The sequence below is a fragment of the Entelurus aequoreus genome, linkage group LG16 (assembly GCF_033978785.1).
Source record: "Entelurus aequoreus isolate RoL-2023_Sb linkage group LG16, RoL_Eaeq_v1.1, whole genome shotgun sequence".
In the NCBI taxonomy this organism is placed as follows: domain Eukaryota; kingdom Metazoa; phylum Chordata; class Actinopteri; order Syngnathiformes; family Syngnathidae; genus Entelurus; species Entelurus aequoreus.
Window position 1 is genome coordinate 21,939,264 of NC_084746.1, and position 15,706 is coordinate 21,954,969.

Here is a 15,706-nt window from a genome sequence, read left to right on the forward strand (position 1 = left end):
TCTTTACATGTAGTTTTAAACATGCAAACTTTAAACGGATGAAACCGGACTTTGTTTGTTGTAGACGAACAGAAAACTGAACACATATGGTGTGGAAGAGTTGCAAACAGTTGCATGTCTTTGGGTCTGTTACTACCGGTTTTGCACATCGAAAGACTGACATGTTTGCCCATTCTTCTTCGCAAAGCATTTCCAACTAAGTCAAATTAGACGGAAGGTGTTTGTGAACAGCATTTTTCAGATATTGCCCAATATTTTGTATTGGAATTAGTTGTTTTTTTCAAGCTAATTTAAATGTGATTTGTTATGTTTCATTATAAAGTTGTTCAAGTTTGATGTCAGTAAAAATCTTAAACGGTGTAGTGTGTGCTACCCACCACTAGATGGTGACAGTATAACATGTGTTACTGTCCCAAACAAAGAAACAGGAAGTGGCTGTAAAGGGAAGCAGGGGCACCCAGACCCTTCCAGTACAGGCTAGGCGTATTAGTGTAGATTGCATGATGGGAACAAATAGTTGTGTTCAAGTGTAATATAAATAGTGATAATATTGTAATGATCAAACAATGTTGTGTAGTAGACTCTTGTACATGTGCAGGCTTTTGAGTGTGTGTGTTTGCTAGTGTGCACGCGATGAGCCCATCACTTAACATGGTGTGTGTGTGAATGACTTGTGTGTGTGAGCCATGTACAACTCATACTTACCTGGCAGGGGAGTTACCATGATCAAGAAGGTGGTTCACCTAGGGCAGGGGTCGGCAACCTTTACCACTCAAAGAGCCATTTTGGCAAGTTTCACAAATTAAAGAAAGTGATGGGAGCCACAAAAAAAATTTACAATTTAAAATGAAAAACACTGCATGCAGAGCTTAAATGCTTTGTGCTATATTAACCAGGGGTCTCCGACACACGCACCGGCACGCACTTTAATGTGGACATTTGATGTTAGTGCAGCCCGCGAGTTTTGAATGAATGGCGCTTGATAGCGTCATACTTGCCAATCCTCTCATTTTTCCCCGGGAGACTCCCGAATATCAGAGCGTGATGACACCGCCCTCTACAGTCTGCCCTAAAAGTGTACCTGCTTGACCACACGTAAGTGACAACAAGGCGTACTACCTCAACAACCACACATCTTACACTGACGGTGCCAATACCCAGAATCCCATGCAGCACTAACTCTTCCGTACTAGTTCAGCAACCACACATCTTACACTGACGGTACCAATACACATCTTACACTGACGGTACCAATACCCAGAATCCCATGCAGCACTAACTCTTCCGCTCAACCAACGCAAGGAGAGGGGGGGGGTTGATGTGTGTGGGGGGGGGGGGGTTGTGGTAGCGGGGTGTATAATCTAGACCGGAAGAGTTAGGACTGCATGGGATTCTGGGTAATGGTTGTGTTGTGTTTATGTTGTGTTACAGTGCAGATGTTCTCCAGAAATGTGTTTTTCATTCTTTTTTGGTGTGGGTTCACAGTGTGGCGCATATTTGTAACGTAACAATGTTAAAGTTGTTTGATACGGCTACCGTCAGTGTAAGATGTGTGGCTGATGACTAAGTATGCTTTGCTGTCTGCTGTGTGTGCGATTAATAACAACATGCAACATGCGGCTGGACTGGCACGCTGTATGTAAATGCTATAGAGGACAATTACTGCAGTGCAATCAGGGCACGCCCTTTATCTAGTACTCATAGTTTAAATAGGATTATTTTTTCCCTGGGAGTTATTTATGAGAGACACTGAGATCCATAAATCTCCTGGGAAAATCGGGGGGTCGGCAAGTATGTAGCTGAGCCGCATCAGAGTGGTCAAAGAGCCGCATGCGGCTCCGGAGCCGCGGGTTGCCGACCCCTGACCTAGGGTGAGGCTCTGCCATTGCACTCCGGCTGTGCTGACCCTTACGAATTCCCCAAATGTGGGAATCTCGACTGCAAAATTTGTGGTAGTGGGGGACTGCGTTCGCGCTCTCCCCTGATCATCTGTTTAATGATAATACACACTAAATGTATCATGTCCTCAGATTAATTACATGTTCTGTTATTGAAATGAACACATGTCAATGTTGCCACCATCTAGTGTTGAGTAGCACATATTACAATGTTAAAGATTGTCACTGACTTTGAATTGCAAACAAAACAACAATTCAACCTGACTGATCATGCAGCGAGTGTACGGAAAGCTGGTGTTGTACTGCCACCTACTGGTAACAACTTTGCACCTATGCTGCTATGCTTTCAACAACACAACCTGTGTTGTTTTATCAGTACAGGTACTGAGAAATTACTATAAAGAATTTCTAAGCATTTTACATGGGTAATTGTTATAAATTGTATTACGTGTTAGTTACAAGTAATGCTTAAGTTTTATGTGTTGCCTTCATGTCCGGTTTTAAGTGATGTAGTTACCACTCCACGTCACTTGGTGGCGGAAGCGTTTGTCTCAATGGCACAAGAAATAAGCCGGAAATAGTTTGGTCATGAGGCGGGCTCGACAATTATATTGGTCAAATGTTGATCAAAGCTACTTTACCTTTTGCTAAAATATTCTACCAACCACCAACATTTATGTATTTTATATTGAAGACTATGCATTGTTGGTTTGGTTGAATGAGACTGGGGCGATGCGAATGTTTGAAAAATGTATTTCGCCGCTTACTATTGGACTGACGTGTACCACGTGACCATGACAAGCAGGAGTGATCAAACACTTCCGTTCATTAAAAGTATTTGCAGCCTTCAAAATAATGCAGTCATTCAAAAAGTGCATGGTTGTTGTTTGGTGTGTTGATATGTGACGTTGTGGTTAATAAATGTGTGTAACCGTCACTTTAGGTTGTTGTGTCCGGAATGACATGCTCCCTTCTGACGACTTAGTGGCATCGCTTCTCGGCCTTTTGGCTAAGATCAAGTGTAGTATCTGTTCTTATCAGTTTAATATCTGATACGTCCCCTATCCGGGGACCATATATTAAATTGATTTTTGGATCAGGGAGATGGAATAGGGGCTTGCTCTGTCCACTCCACGCATCGATCTGGTATTGCAGTACCTCCAGAAACGGTGCACCTCCTCTCTTGTCAACATCAATTAAAATGTCACTATTAATATCTGAAATACAGTTGATAGTACAACAAGTCACTGAGTTCTACAGCATTAATGTGTGGACAGTGTTAGGCTGAGATAATATGGTTATAGTTGCGTACATGTTCATTGTGCACAACACAATTACCACCCGGAATGATGTGGGTACTTGCAGGTAAAGTCGTCCCTTTCTTTACATGTAGTTTTAAACATGCAAACTTTAAACGGATGAAACCGGACTTTGTTTGTTGTAGACGAACAGAAAACTGAACACATATGGTGTGGAAGAGTTGCAAACAGTTGCATGTCTTTGGGTCTGTTACTACCGGTTTTGCACATCGAAAGACTGACATGTTTGCCCATTCTTCTTCGCAAAGCATTTCCAACTAAGTCAAATTAGACGGAAGGTGTTTGTGAACAGCATTTTTCAGATATTGCCCAATATTTTGTATTGGAATTAGTTGTTTTTTTCAAGCTAATTTAAATGTGATTTGTTATGTTTCATTATAAAGTTGTTCAAGTTTGATGTCAGTAAAAATCTTAAACGGTGTAGTGTGTGCTACCCACCACTAGATGGTGACAGTATAACATGTGTTACTGTCCCAAACAAAGAAACAGGAAGTGGCTGTAAAGGGAAGCAGGGACACCCAGACCCTTCCAGTACAGGCTAGGCGTATTAGTGTAGATTGCATGATGGGAACAAATAGTTGTGTTCAAGTGTAATATAAATAGTGATAATATTGTAATGATCCAACAATGTTGTGTAGTAGACTCTTGTACATGTGCAGGCTTTTGAGTGTGTGTGTTTGCTAGTGTGCACGCGATGAGCCCATCACTTAACATGGTGTGTGTGTGAATGACTTGTGTGTGTGAGCCATGTACAACTCATACTTACCTGGCAGGGGAGTTACCATGATCAAGAAGGTGGTTCACCTAGGGTGAGGCTCTGCCATTGCACTCCGGCTGTGCTGACCCTTACGAATTCCCCAAATGTGGGAATCTCGACTGCAAAATTTGTGGTAGTGGGGGACTGCGTTCGCGCTCTCCCCTGATCATCTGTTTAATGATAATACACACTAAATGTATCATGTCCTCAGATTAATTACATGTTCTGTTATTGAAATGAACACATGTCAATGTTGCCACCATCTAGTGTTGAGTAGCACATATTACAATGTTAAAGATTGTCACTGACTTTGAATTGCAAACAAAACAACAATTCAACCTGACTGATCATGCAGCGAGTGTACGGAAAGCTGGTGTTGTACTGCCACCTACTGGTAACAACTTTGCACCTATGCTGCTATGCTTTCAACAACACAACCTGTGTTGTTTTATCAGTACAGGTACTGAGAAATTACTATAAAGAATTTCTAAGCATTTTACATGGGTAATTGTTATAAATTGTATTACGTGTTAGTTACAAGTAATGCTTAAGTTTTATGTGTTGCCTTCATGTCCGGTTTTAAGTGATGTAGTTACCACTCCACGTCACTTGGTGGCGGAAGCGTTTGTCTCAATGGCACAAGAAATAAGCCGAAAGTAGTTTGGTCATGAGGCGGGCTCGACAATTATATTGGTCAAATGTTGATCAAAGCTACTTTACCTTTTGCTAAAATATTCTACCAACCACCAACATTTATGTATTTTATATTGAAGACTATGCATTGTTTGTTTGGTTGAATGAGACTGGGGCGATGCGAATGTTTGAAAAATGTATTTCGCCGCTTACTATTGGACTGACGTGTACCACGTGACCATGACAAGCAGGAGTGATCAAACACTTCCGTTCATTAAAAGTATTTGCAGCCTTCAAAATAATGCAGTCATTCAAAAAGTGCATGGTTGTTGTTTGGTGTGTTGATATGTGACGTTGTGGTTAATAAATGTGTGTAACCGTCACTTTAGGTTGTTGTGTCCGGAATGACATGCTCCCTTCTGACGACTTAGTGGCATCGCTTCTCGGCCTTTTGGCTAAGATCAAGTGTAGTATCTGTTCTTATCAGTTTAATATCTGATACGTCCCCTATCCGGGGACCATATATTAAATTGATTTTTGGATCAGGGAGATGGAATAGGGGCTTGCTCTGTCCACTCCACGCATCGATCTGGTATTGCAGTACCTCCAGAAACGGTGCACCTCCTCTCTTGTCAAAATCAATTAAAATGTCACTATTAATATCTGAAATACAGTTGATAGTACAACAAGTCACTGAGTTCTACAGCATTAATGTGTGGACAGTGTTACCTTTACCTTTTGCTAAAATATTCTACCAACCACCAACATTTATGTATTTTATATTGAAGACTATGCATTGTTTGTTTGGTTGAATGAGACTGGGGCGATGCGAATGTTTGAAAAATGTATTTCGCCGCTTACTATTGGACTGACGTGTACCACGTGACCATGACAAGCAGGAGTGATCAAACACTTCCGTTCATTAAAAGTATTTGCAGCCTTCAAAATAATGCAGTCATTCAAAAAGTGCATGGTTGTTGTTTGGTGTGTTGATATGTGACGTTGTGGTTAATAAATGTGTGTAACCGTCACTTTAGGTTGTTGTGTCCGGAATGACATGCTCCCTTCTGACGACTTAGTGGCATCGCTTCTCGGCCTTTTGGCTAAGATCAAGTGTAGTATCTGTTCTTATCAGTTTAATATCTGATACGTCCCCTATCCGGGGACCATATATTAAATTGATTTTTGGATCAGGGAGATGGAATAGGGGCTTGCTCTGTCCACTCCACGCATCGATCTGGTATTGCAGTACCTCCAGAAACGGTGCACCCCTCTTGTCAAAATCAATTAAAATGTCACTATTAATATCTGAAATACAGTTGATAGTACAACAAGTCACTGAGTTCTACAGCATTAATGTGTGGACAGTGTTAGGCTGAGATAATATGGTTATAGTTGCGTACATGTTCATTGTGCACAACACAATTACCACCCGGAATGATGTGGGTACTTGCAGGTAAACTCGTCCCTTTCTTTACATGTAGTTTTAAACATGCAAACTTTAAACGGATGAAACCGGACTTTGTTTGTTGTAGACGAACAGAAAACTGAACACATATGGTGTGGAAGAGTTGCAAACAGTTGCATGTCTTTGGGTCTGTTACTACCGGTTTTGCACATCGAAAGACTGACATGTTTGCCCATTCTTCTTCGCAAAGCATTTCCAACTAAGTCAAATTAGACGGAAGGTGTTTGTGAACAGCATTTTTCAGATATTGCCCAATATTTTGTATTGGAATTAGTTGTTTTTTTCAAGCTAATTTAAATGTGATTTGTTATGTTTCATTATAAAGTTGTTCAAGTTTGATGTCAGTGAAAATCTTAAACGGTGTAGTGTGTGCTACCCACCACTAGATGGTGACAGTATAACATGTGTTACTGTCCCAAACCAAGAAACAGGAAGTGGCTGTAAAGGGAGGCAGGGACACCCAGACCCTTCCAGTACAGGCTAGGCGTAGTAGTGTAGATTGCATGATGGGAACAAATAGTTGTGTTCAAGTGTAATATAAATAGTGATAATATTGTAATGATCCAACAATGTTGTGTAGTAGACTCTTGTACATGTGCAGGCTTTTGAGTGTGTGTGTTTGCTAGTGTGCACGCGATGAGCCCATCACTTAACATGGTGTGTGTGTGAATGACTTGTGTGTGTGAGCCATGTACAACTCATACTTACCTGGCAGGGGAGTTACCATGATCAAGAAGGTGGTTCACCTAGGGTGAGGCTCTGCCATTGCACTCCGGCTGTGCTGACCCTTACGAATTCCCCAAATGTGGGAATCTCGACTGCAAAATTTGTGGTAGTGGGGGACTGCGTTCGCGCTCTCCCCTGATCATCTGTTTAATGATAATACACACTAAATGTATCATGTCCTCAGATTAATTACATGTTCTGTTATTGAAATGAACACATGTCAATGTTGCCACCATCTAGTGTTGAGTAACACATATTACAATGTTAAAGATTGTCACTGACTTTGAATTGCAAACAAAACAACAATTCAACCTGACTGATCATGCAGCGAGTGTACGGAAAGCTGGTGTTGTACTGCCACCTACTGGTAACAACTTTGCACCTATGCTGCTATGCTTTCAACAACACAACCTGTGTTGTTTTATCAGTACAGGTACTGAGAAATTACTATAAAGAATTTCTAAGCATTTTACATGGGTAATTGTTATAAATTGTATTACGTGTTAGTTACAAGTAATGCTTAAGTTTTATGTGTTGCCTTCATGTCCGGTTTTAAGTGATGTAGTTACCACTCCACGTCACTTGGTGGCTGAAGCGTTTGTCTCAATGGCACAAGAAATAAGCCGGAAGTAGTTTGGTCATGAGGCGGGCTCGACAATTATATTGGTCAAATGTTGATCAAAGCTACTTTACCTTTTGCTAAAATATTCTACCAACCACCAACATTTATGTATTTTATATTGAAGACTATGCATTGTTTGTTTGGTTGAATGAGACTGGGGCGATGCGAATGTTTGAAAAATGTATTTCGCCGCTTACTATTGGACTGACGTGTACCACGTGACCATGACAAGCAGGAGTGATCAAACACTTCCGTTCATTAAAAGTATTTGCAGCCTTCAAAATAATGCAGTCATTCAAAAAGCTTATGGTTGTTGTTTGGTGTGTTGATATGTGACGTTGTGGTTAATAAATGTGTGTAACCGTCACTTTAGGTTGTTGTGTCCGGAATGACATGCTCCCTTCTGACGACTTAGTGGCATCGCTTCTCGGCCTTTTGGCTAAGATCAAGTGTAGTATCTGTTCTTATCAGTTTAATATCTGATACGTCCCCTATCCGGGGACCATATATTAAATTGATTTTTGGATCAGGGAGATGGAATAGGGGCTTGCTCTGTCCACTCCACGCATCGATCTGGTATTGCAGTACCTCCAGAAACGGTGCACCCCCTCTCTTGTCAAAATCAATTAAAATGTCACTATTAATATCTGAAATACAGTTGATAGTACAACAAGTCACTGAGTTCTACAGCATTAATGTGTGGACAGTGTTAGGCTGAGATAATATGGTTATAGTTGCGTACATGTTCATTGTGCACAACACAATTACCACCCGGAATGATGTGGGTACTTGCAGGTAAAGTCGTCCCTTTCTTTACATGTAGTTTTAAACATGCAAACTTTAAACGGATGAAACCGGACTTTGTTTGTTGTAGACGAACAGAAAACTGAACACATATGGTGTGGAAGAGTTGCAAACAGTTGCATGTCTTTGGGTCTGTTACTACCGGTTTTGCACATCGAAAGACTGACATGTTTGCCCATTCTTCTTCGCAAAGCATTTCCAACTAAGTCAAATTAGACGGAAGGTGTTTGTGAACAGCATTTTTCAGATATTGCCCAATATTTTGTATTGGAATTAGTTGTTTTTTTCAAGCTAATTTAAATGTGATTTGTTATGTTTCATTATAAAGTTGTTCAAGTTTGATGTCAGTAAAAATCTTAAACGGTGTAGTGTGTGCTACCCACCACTAGATGGTGACAGTATAACATGTGTTACTGTCCCAAACAAAGAAACAGGAAGTGGCTGTAAAGGGAAGCAGGGACACCCAGACCCTTCCAGTACAGGCTAGGCGTATTAGTGTAGATTGCATGATGGGAACAAATAGTTGTGTTCAAGTGTAATATAAATAGTGATAATATTGTAATGATCAAACAATGTTGTGTAGTAGACTCTTGTACATGTGCAGGCTTTTGAGTGTGTGTGTTTGCTAGTGTGCACGCGATGAGCCCATCACTTAACATGGTGTGTGTGTGAATGACTTGTGTGTGTGAGCCATGTACAACTCATACTTACCTGGCAGGGGAGTTACCATGATCAAGAAGGTGGTTCACCTAGGGCAGGGGTCGGCAACCCGCGGCTCCGGAGCCGCATGCGGCTCTTTGACCACTCTGATGCGGCTCAGCTACATACTTGCCGACCCCCCGATTTTCCCAGGAGACTTATGGATCTCAGTGTCTCTCATAAATAACTCCCAGGGAAAAAATAATCCTATTTAGACTATAAATACTAGATAAAGGGCATGCCCTGATTGCACTGCAGTAATTGTCCTCTATAGCATTTACATACAGCGTGCCAGTCCAGCCGCATGTTGCATGTTGTTATTAATCGCACACACAGGAGACAGCAAAGCATACTTACTCATCAGCCACACAGCTTACACTGACGGTAGCCGTATCAAACAACTTTAACATTGTTACGTTACAAATATGCGCCACACTGTGAACCCACACCAAAAAAGAATGAAAAACACATTTCTGGAGAACATCTGCACTGTAACACAACATAAACACAACACAACCATTACCCAGAATCCCATGCAGTCATAACTCTTCCGGTCTAGATTATACACCCCGCTACCACAACCCCCCCACACATCAACCCCCCCCCCCCCCTCTCCTTGCGTTGGTTGAGCGGAAGAGTTAGTGCTGCATGGGATTCTGGGTATTGGTACCGTCAGTGTAAGATGTGTATTGGTACCGTCAGTGTCAGATGTGTATTGGTACCGTCAGTGTAAGATGTGTGGTTGCTGAACTAGTACGGAAGAGTTAGTGCTGCATGGGATTCTGGGTATTGGCACCGTCAGTGTAAGATGTGTGGTTGCTGAGGTAGTACGCCTTGCTGTCACTTATGTGTGGTCAAGCAGGCATACTGTAGAGGGCGGTGTCATCACGCTCTGTTATTCGGGAGTCTCCCGGGGAAAAATGAGAGGATTGGCAAGTATGACGCTATCAAGCGCCATTCATTCAAAACTCGCGGGCTGCACTAACATCAAATGTCCACATTAAAGTGCGTGCCGGTGCGTGTGTCGGAGACCCCTGGTTAATATAGCACAAAGCATTTAAGCTCTGTATGCAGTGTTTTTCATTTTAAATTGTAAATTTTTTTTGTGGCTCCCATCACTTTCTTTAATTTGTGAAACTTGCCAAAATGGCTCTTTGAGTGGTAAAGGTTGCCGACCCCTGACCTAGGGTGAGGCTCTGCCATTGCACTCCGGCTGTACTGACCCTTACGAATTCCCCAAATGTGGGAATCTCGACTGCAAAATTTGTGGTAGTGGGGGACTGCGTTCGCGCTCTCCCCTGATCATCTGTTTAATGATAATACACACTAAATGTATCATGTCCTCAGATTAATTACATGTTCTGTTATTGAAATGAACACATGTCAATGTTGCCACCATCTAGTGTTGAGTAGCACATATTACAATGTTAAAGATTGTCACTGACTTTGAATTGCAAACAAAACAACAATTCAACCTGACTGATCATGCAGCGAGTGTACGGAAAGCTGGTGTTGTACTGCCACCTACTGGTAACAACTTTGCACCTATGCTGCTATGCTTTCAACAACACAACCTGTGTTGTTTTATCAGTACAGGTACTGAGAAATTACTATAAAGAATTTCTAAGCATTTTACATGGGTAATTGTTATAAATTGTATTACGTGTTAGTTACAAGTAATGCTTAAGTTTTATGTGTTGCCTTCATGTCCGGTTTTAAGTGATGTAGTTACCACTCCACGTCACTTGGTGGCTGAAGCGTTTGTCTCAATGGCACAAGAAATAAGCTGGAAGTAGTTTGGTCATGAGGCGGGCTCGACAATTATATTGGTCAAATGTTGATCAAAGCTACTTTACCTTTTGCTAAAATATTCTACCAACCACCAACATTTATGTATTTTATATTGAAGACTATGCATTGTTTGTTTGGTTGAATGAGACTGGGGCGATGCGAATGTTTGAAAAATGTATTTCGCCGCTTACTATTGGACTGACGTGTACCACGTGACCATGACAAGCAGGAGTGATCAAACACTTCCGTTCATTAAAAGTATTTGCAGCCTTCAAAATAATGCAGTCATTCAAAAAGCTTATGGTTGTTGTTTGGTGTGTTGATATGTGACGTTGTGGTTAATAAATGTGTGTAACCGTCACTTTAGGTTGTTGTGTCCGGAATGACATGCTCCCTTCTGACGACTTAGTGGCATCGCTTCTCGGCCTTTTGGCTAAGATCAAGTGTAGTATCTGTTCTTATCAGTTTAATATCTGATACGTCCCCTATCCGGGGACCATATATTAAATTGATTTTTGGATCAGGGAGATGGAATAAGGGCTTGCTCTGTCCACTCCACGCATCGATCTGGTATTGCAGTACCTCCAGAAACTGTGCACCTCCTCTCTTGTCAAAATCAATTAAAATGTCACTATTAATATCTGAAATACAGTTGATAGTACAACAAGTCACTGGGTTCTACAGCATTAATGTGTGGACAGTGTTAGGCTGAGATAATATGGTTATAGTTGCGTACATGTTCATTGTGCACAACACAATTACCACCCGGAATGATGTGGGTACTTGCAGGTAAAGTCGTCCCTTTCTTTACATGTAGTTTTAAACATGCAAACTTTAAACGGATGAAACCGGACTTTGTTTGTTGTAGACGAACAGAAAACTGAACACATATGGTGTGGAAGAGTTGCAAACAGTTGCATGTCTTTGGGTCTGTTACTACCGGTTTTGCACATCGAAAGACTGACATGTTTGCCCATTCTTCTTCGCAAAGCATTTCCAACTAAGTCAAATTAGACGGAAGGTGTTTGTGAACAGCATTTTTCAGATATTGCCCAATATTTTGTATTGGAATTAGTTGTTTTTTTCAAGCTAATTTAAATGTGATTTGTTATGTTTCATTATAAAGTTGTTCAAGTTTGATGTCAGTAAAAATCTTAAACGGTGTAGTGTGTGCTACCCACCACTAGATGGTGACAGTATAACTGTGTTACTGTCCCAAACAAAGAAACAGGAAGTGGCTGTAAAGGGAAGCAGGGACACCCAGACCCTTCCAGTACAGGCTAGGCGTATTAGTGTAGATTGCATGATGGGAACAAATAGTTGTGTTCAAGTGTAATATAAATAGTGATAATATTGTAATGATCAAACAATGTTGTGTAGTAGACTCTTGTACATGTGCAGGCTGTTGAGTGTGTGTGTTTGCTAGTGTGCACGCGATGAGCCCATCACTTAACATGGTGTGTGTGTGAATGACTTGTGTGTGTGAGCCATGTACAACTCATACTTACCTGGCAGGGGAGTTACCATGATCAAGAAGGTGGTTCACCTAGGGTGAGGCTCTGCCATATCACTCCGGCTGTGCTGACCCTTACGAATTCCCCAAATGTGGGAATCTCGACTGCAAAATTTGTGGTAGTGGGGGACTGCGTTCGCGCTCTCCCCTGATCATCTGTTTAATGATAATACACACTAAATGTATCATGTCCTCAGATTAATTACATGTTCTGTTATTGAAATGAACACATGTCAATGTTGCCACCATCTAGTGTTGAGTAGCACATATTACAATGTTAAAGATTGTCACTGACTTTGAATTGCAAACAAAACAACAATTCAACCTGACTGATCATGCAGCGAGTGTACGGAAAGCTGGTGTTGTACTGCCACCTACTGGTAACAACTTTGCACCTATGCTGCTATGCTTTCAACAACACAACCTGTGTTGTTTTATCAGTACAGGTACTGAGAAATTACTATAAAGAATTTCTAAGCATTTTACATGGGTAATTGTTATAAATTGTATTACGTGTTAGTTACAAGTAATGCTTAAGTTTTATGTGTTGCCTTCATGTCCGGTTTTAAGTGATGTAGTTACCACTCCACGTCACTTGGTGGCGGAAGCGTTTGTCTCAATGGCACAAGAAATAAGCCGGAAGTAGTTTGGTCATGAGGCGGGCTCGACAATTATATTGGTCAAATGTTGATCAAAGCTACTTTACCTTTTGCTAAAATATTCTACCAACCACCAACATTTATGTATTTTATATTGAAGACTATGCATTGTTTGTTTGGTTGAATGAGACTGGGGCGATGCGAATGTTTGAAAAATGTATTTCGCCGCTTACTATTGGACTGACGTGTACCACGTGACCATGACAAGCAGGAGTGATCAAACACTTCCGTTCATTAAAAGTATTTGCAGCCTTCAAAATAATGCAGTCATTCAAAAAGTGCATGGTTGTTGTTTGGTGTGTTGATATGTGACGTTGTGGTTAATAAATGTGTGTAACCGTCACTTTAGGTTGTTGTGTCCGGAATGACATGCTCCCTTCTGACGACTTAGTGGCATCGCTTCTCGGCCTTTTGGCTAAGATCAAGTGTAGTATCTGTTCTTATCAGTTTAATATCTGATACGTCCCCTATCCGGGGACCATATATTAAATTGATTTTTGGATCAGGGAGATGGAATAGGGGCTTGCTCTGTCCACTCCACGCATCAATCTGGTATTGCAGTACCTCCAGAAACGGTGCACCCCTCTTGTCAAAATCAATTAAAATGTCACTATTAATATCTGAAATACAGTTGATAGTACAACAAGTCACTGAGTTCTACAGCATTAATGTGTGGACAGTGTTAGGCTGAGATAATATGGTTATAGTTGCGTACATGTTCATTGTGCACAACACAATTACCACCCGGAATGATGTGGGTACTTGCAGGTAAACTCGTCCCTTTCTTTACATGTAGTTTTAAACATGCAAACTTTAAACGGATGAAACCGGACTTTGTTTGTTGTAGACGAACAGAAAACTGAACACATATGGTGTGGAAGAGTTGCAAACAGTTGCATGTCTTTGGGTCTGTTACTACCGGTTTTGCACATCGAAAGACTGACATGTTTGCCCATTCTTCTTCGCAAAGCATTTCCAACTAAGTCAAATTAGACGGAAGGTGTTTGTGAACAGCATTTTTCAGATATTGCCCAATATTTTGTATTGGAATTAGTTGTTTTTTTCAAGCTAATTTAAATGTGATTTGTTATGTTTCATTATAAAGTTGTTCAAGTTTGATGTCAGTGAAAATCTTAAACGGTGTAGTGTGTGCTACCCACCACTAGATGGTGACAGTATAACATGTGTTACTGTCCCAAACCAAGAAACAGGAAGTGGCTGTAAAGGGAGGCAGGGACACCCAGACCCTTCCAGTACAGGCTAGGCGTAGTAGTGTAGATTGCATGATGGGAACAAATAGTTGTGTTCAAGTGTAATATAAATAGTGATAATATTGTAATGATCAAACAATGTTGTGTAGTAGACTCTTGTACATGTGCAGGCTTTTGAGTGTGTGTGTTTGCTAGTGTGCACGCGATGAGCCCATCACTTAACATGGTGTGTGTGTGAATGACTTGTGTGTGTGAGCCATGTACAACTCATACTTACCTGGCAGGGGAGTTACCATGATCAAGAAGGTGGTTCACCTAGGGTGAGGCTCTGCCATTGCACTCCGGCTGTGCTGACCCTTACGAATTCCCCAAATGTGGGAATCTCGACTGCAAAATTTGTGGTAGTGGGGGACTGCGTTCGCGCTCTCCCCTGATCATCTGTTTAATGATAATACACACTAAATGTATCATGTCCTCAGATTAATTACATGTTCTGTTATTGAAATGAACACATGTCAATGTTGCCACCATCTAGTGTTGAGTAGCACATATTACAATGTTAAAGATTGTCACTGACTTTGAATTGCAAACAAAACAACAATTCAACCTGACTGATCATGCAGCGAGTGTACGGAAAGCTGGTGTTGTACTGCCACCTACTGGTAACAACTTTGCACCTATGCTGCTATGCTTTCAACAACACAACCTGTGTTGTTTTATCAGTACAGGTACTGAGAAATTACTATAAAGAATTTCTAAGCATTTTACATGGGTAATTGTTATAAATTGTATTACGTGTTAGTTACAAGTAATGCTTAAGTTTTATGTGTTGCCTTCATGTCCGGTTTTAAGTGATGTAGTTACCACTCCACGTCACTTGGTGGCGGAAGCGTTTGTCTCAATGGCACAAGAAATAAGCCGGAAGTAGTTTGGTCATGAGGCGGGCTCGACAATTATATTGGTCAAATGTTGATCAAAGCTACTTTACCTTTTGCTAAAATATTCTACCAACCACCAACATTTATGTATTTTATATTGAAGACTATGCATTGTTTGTTTGGTTGAATGAGACTGGGGCGATGCGAATGTTTGAAAAATGTATTTCGCCGCTTACTATTGGACTGACGTGTACCACGTGACCATGACAAGCAGGAGTGATCAAACACTTCCGTTCATTAAAAGTATTTGCAGCCTTCAAAATAATGCAGTCATTCAAAAAGTGCATGGTTGTTGTTTGGTGTGTTGATATGTGACGTTGTGGTTAATAAATGTGTGTAACCGTCACTTTAGGTTATTGTGTCCGGAATGACATGCTCCCTTCTGACGACTTAGTGGCATCGCTTCTCGGCCTTTTGGCTAAGATCAAGTGTAGTATCTGTTCTTATCAGTTTAATATCTGATACGTCCCCTATCCGGGGACCATATATTAAATTGATTTTTGGATCAGGGAGATGGAATAGGGGCTTGCTCTGTCCACTCCACGCATCGATCTGGTATTGCAGTACCTCCAGAAACGGTGCACCCCTCTTGTCAAAATCAATTAAAATGTCACTATTAATATCTGAAATACAGTTGATAGTACAACAAGTCACTGAGTTCTACAGCA

At 41.0% G+C, this 15,706-nt stretch overlaps 1 protein-coding gene, 11 non-coding genes and 2 pseudogenes across 13 annotated transcripts in view; all 14 read left to right on the forward strand.

Moving 5' to 3' along the window:
* klhl36 (kelch-like family member 36) overlaps nt 1–15,706 on the forward strand; it is a 215,850-nt gene that overhangs the window by 44,442 nt on the left and 155,702 nt on the right. The window lies entirely within an intron of this gene.
* On the forward strand, nt 1,803–1,984 carry LOC133631595 (U1 spliceosomal RNA; annotated as a pseudogene).
* LOC133631624 (U2 spliceosomal RNA) lies at nt 2,888–3,078 on the forward strand. The gene has a single exon (XR_009821531.1). It is a non-coding gene; the product is annotated as a U2 spliceosomal RNA (small nuclear RNA).
* LOC133631596 (U1 spliceosomal RNA) lies at nt 3,976–4,139 on the forward strand. The gene has a single exon (XR_009821504.1). It is a non-coding gene; the product is annotated as a U1 spliceosomal RNA (small nuclear RNA).
* On the forward strand, nt 5,043–5,233 carry LOC133631625 (U2 spliceosomal RNA). The gene has a single exon (XR_009821532.1). It is a non-coding gene; the product is annotated as a U2 spliceosomal RNA (small nuclear RNA).
* Nucleotides 5,691–5,881, forward strand: LOC133631616 (U2 spliceosomal RNA). The gene has a single exon (XR_009821524.1). It is a non-coding gene; the product is annotated as a U2 spliceosomal RNA (small nuclear RNA).
* On the forward strand, nt 6,776–6,939 carry LOC133631608 (U1 spliceosomal RNA). Its single transcript, XR_009821515.1, has one exon. It is a non-coding gene; the product is annotated as a U1 spliceosomal RNA (small nuclear RNA).
* On the forward strand, nt 7,843–8,033 carry LOC133631603 (U2 spliceosomal RNA). Its single transcript, XR_009821511.1, has one exon. It is a non-coding gene; the product is annotated as a U2 spliceosomal RNA (small nuclear RNA).
* On the forward strand, nt 10,077–10,227 carry LOC133631593 (U1 spliceosomal RNA; annotated as a pseudogene).
* On the forward strand, nt 11,131–11,321 carry LOC133631652 (U2 spliceosomal RNA). Its single transcript, XR_009821559.1, has one exon. It is a non-coding gene; the product is annotated as a U2 spliceosomal RNA (small nuclear RNA).
* LOC133631588 (U1 spliceosomal RNA) lies at nt 12,218–12,381 on the forward strand. The gene has a single exon (XR_009821500.1). It is a non-coding gene; the product is annotated as a U1 spliceosomal RNA (small nuclear RNA).
* On the forward strand, nt 13,285–13,475 carry LOC133631654 (U2 spliceosomal RNA). The gene has a single exon (XR_009821561.1). It is a non-coding gene; the product is annotated as a U2 spliceosomal RNA (small nuclear RNA).
* Nucleotides 14,370–14,533, forward strand: LOC133631620 (U1 spliceosomal RNA). The gene has a single exon (XR_009821527.1). It is a non-coding gene; the product is annotated as a U1 spliceosomal RNA (small nuclear RNA).
* Nucleotides 15,437–15,627, forward strand: LOC133631617 (U2 spliceosomal RNA). The gene has a single exon (XR_009821525.1). It is a non-coding gene; the product is annotated as a U2 spliceosomal RNA (small nuclear RNA).